This window comes from Papaver somniferum, chromosome 8 (assembly GCF_003573695.1).
Source record: "Papaver somniferum cultivar HN1 chromosome 8, ASM357369v1, whole genome shotgun sequence".
Taxonomy (NCBI): domain Eukaryota; kingdom Viridiplantae; phylum Streptophyta; class Magnoliopsida; order Ranunculales; family Papaveraceae; genus Papaver; species Papaver somniferum.
The window spans coordinates 97,278,833-97,282,554 of record NC_039365.1 but is presented as its reverse complement, the minus strand read 5'-3'; positions in this window follow the sequence as shown (position 1 = coordinate 97,282,554).

The window sequence follows — 3,722 nt, the reverse complement described above, 5'->3', positions numbered from 1 at the left end:
TGTTTTCAATCTAAAAGATTTAAAAGGAACAAGATAGATACTGAACAAGTCAAGTCATAGTTCCTAACCTTAAGCTGAAGGATGATGTCTTTGTTGACTTCAATCCATCTTCAGATCTTTGTGAGTAACTGGAGCACAATACTTCTATCATTTCTAGTATAACCTATCGAAGTTGACTGTAGTTTACATAATAGCGACTCGAGTTTTGGAAATAAATAATACAACCAATCTTGACATACCAACGTTTCGTGGGTTCAACCGAGAAGTGCTCTAAAAATAAGAGAACCCATCTTCCTTACTGAATCCACATTCATATATTTTGGTAAGATTTTCTTCAGCTGAATCCAGAAACACTGGTGTCTCCAATCAAGTTCTTGATAAACTATATCAGCACTCTAGTGGTGTAGAATAACAAGATATCCATTAACATTCCAAGGTCTTGTATCAAAAAAATTTCTCGGAATATTCCAATCCTTAAACTTGAAAACCATAATGTTGTTGTCAATCTCAACGATTTGGACTTCATCTTCAGCTATAAAAGGCATGTAAAGCCTATGTTTTTCTCAACTACTTTCAGACCCATTGTTCCTTGAATGATGATTTTACCCATAAGGCAAATATCCCATTGTGTATCTTTATTAACTACTTCTTGTTCTTGATGGTGAACCACTGGCTCAGAAGGTTCACCTAATTCCAAAGTAGCAGTCTTGAATTTTCATACCAAACCTGAGATATTTTGATTTTTGTTTGTAGTCGTATTCTTTGTTAGAGATACGAACTTCCGGCTGTGATATTGTTCTTAGAAGTATTACATAATATATATTGGTCTCTCTTTTGATTTAGGGATTGAAGATCTTTGTGGAAATAACTCATTAAAGATATGTTGTTTTTTTTATTTGAAAATTTCCTATTTAAATAGAAATAGCTAGACTGACGTTTGACCCAGTAAAAAACAACATGGAAATATACCAAACAAGATAACAGGAATTCCGAAATTTGAAAATTGAAAATGCGGAAGTTACGGTTATTCTGGTTTTAAACTGAGTTGGATCGGTTTTATTGAAGAAAACCAAAGAAAACTTCATAGCTACAATGATAAACATCTAGAACACTTTTGCTTCTACGAGCAATAGAACAACCTTTGCATACGCCTTTACCACTTTAGATAATATAGCAAACGCCATTAAGAAATAGACAATCTGTAAACACATGGGAAGGAAAGGAAAATAAAAATTTGTTAGACATACTTAAACCAAATGAAACCTTCTTTTCAAATGAAAGATAAAGAAAAAAAAAAGAAAAATTAAGAGATTGGGATCCAGAAGATCATAAAAGCATTAGGGTAATAGAAAATTTTAAATAAGATGTTTGTTGGGATACCAACACCGATTAGGAGAATTTAGTTATTTTAGGAATAATTATATATCTTCTTATTTAATATTTATTAGGACTCCGGTCATGTTCTCTATATATTTATAGTTTGTTATAGGGTTTATTATTCAATCAATCAATACAATCAATATTATTAAGTATTAAGTTTAACTTGGTCGCTAATCCCCAACTCAAAGGATTATGGTGGTTGATCGTCAATCAAACGATCAATTTATTTATCTTTAGTATTAGGATCCTTCTAGTTTGGTGTCAGATCCTAACATCTGGTATCAGAGCATTCGTTCAGATACCACTCTTCTCATCCCAATTTTTTCCTTCTTTACCATCTTCCGCTACTCTATTACCGTATCCATCTTTTAAAAAAAAGGACGTGAATCTATTTATCTTCCATCTGGTGAACATGATACGACAACAAGGGCTTCTTCATCCTACTGGTCGTGTGAGTATATTCATTGAGTTAATTAAGTACTTGTTCTATAGTTCATCATTCTGTCGTGTGGTATATTTGGTGGGTCAGATAAATATTTTTTCGTATATACTGATCTTAGCTTTTAATCCATTATCAACATCTGTTTTAGAAGATATTTGAGCTTTTCACTCCTGTTAGTTTACCCGTATCCCGTTAATAGTCAATCCAACCAGTAGAAGTTTAGGTACTCTCTATTGGCGACGATGAGTGTGATTATTGCACCTTTGGTTGAGCGTGAAGCTTCTCAAAGGATTATCACAGCAATTGCATCTATTCTTCGTGAGTCGCGACAAACTCCTGAAATTTTGAAGTTCCCAATATATGACGAAGATGATTCCGAAAGATTGCTTTTTGAGGCGGAACAATACTTTAGTTTTCATGGTATCTCTGATGCCGACAAAGTCTCCTTGGATGTTATTTATCTCAATGGTGATGCAATTCGTTGGTATGGAAGAAAAATATACGAACTAGGAGAATTAACATGGCCACAGTTTTGTCATATGATTTGTTCTCGATTCGGATCTCAAAGGAATATTATTTCATGCCACACTTATTCTAAATTCGCACAAACATGTAATAAATCAGTTAATCTTTTTCAATCTGACGATCGATGTTTTGAAACCCGTACCGGAACGGCAGGTCCGACCGGGAAACCCGCGAACCAGTAATGAAACTGGTCTGGGCTGATAATGACCCAGTAAATGTACAGAAAACCGGCTTCTATTTTATGAACCAAATGACCTGGACGATTGGAACAGCAAACCCTCTGAACCGGCCGGGTTTTTAACTGGTCTAATTATGTATACATTATAAAATAAACGGTCCGCGAGTTATAACCCCAAAGGTGTCACTATCCATCCACAAAAAACCCGCCAAAACAAAAGTAACACAAAAACCCCAAAAAAACGAAATTTTGATGAAACCAAAATTTGGTTTCATCATAAAATTTGATGAAACCTCATAGAATTTGACGAAACCAATTTTTGGTTTTATCATAAAATTTGATGAAACCTATTTTGAAATTTGGGTTTTTTGTATCATTTTTAAAAATTTGGGGTTTTTGTACCAATTTAGTTTAAAATGGAGTTTTAATGAATCCCAACATTTGAGTGGGGTTTTTGTACCACAAGTTTGGTCACCTTGGGTTTTTATGACTAGTTCTGTAAAATAAAATGAAAGAAAAGTGGTGATAAGGTTCGAACTACTGCCTACAGAGTTATGGGCTATAAAGTAAACCATTGTGCATTCGTTGTTGATGTGAAATAGATTTGTATCTTCATATATGAATACTTTAGGTAATCATGTTCAATCAACATCACACTTAATGTACCAAATAATCTACCACCACCTGGAGAGAAATTAACCGAGAAATCTGAGGTCGTAGAAGCACCAATAATTTAGGAAAAAACTAGCACTGAAGATTTGGTACTTGGTTTGGTTCCATTAGAGGATGCACAAGATGGAATACACAGGGATATCATGTTAAAAGATGTTTTCTTTGCTTATCCCGCAGGACTAAATAAACAAATATTTAAGGGATTTTGTCTTCGCATATCAAGTGGAAGGACTAATGTTATAGTAAAGCGGAAATGGAAAATCTACTGTAATTAGTTTAAAATAAAAAGATACTATGATTCACGAGCTTCTGAAATTCTAATCTTTGGTGCCAATATCAAAGAGTTGCATTCCATATGGCTACGGGAGAAAATAGGAGTTGTCAGCCAAGAAACAGTGTAGTTCATTTTTAGAATTCATGTTAATATTGCCTATGAAAAGGATCTCGAAGAAATTATATTATGGAAATGTGGTTACCTAAAACCGATGAGAGGCTAAAAGTGAGATTCTAGGATTTCTGAAAGTG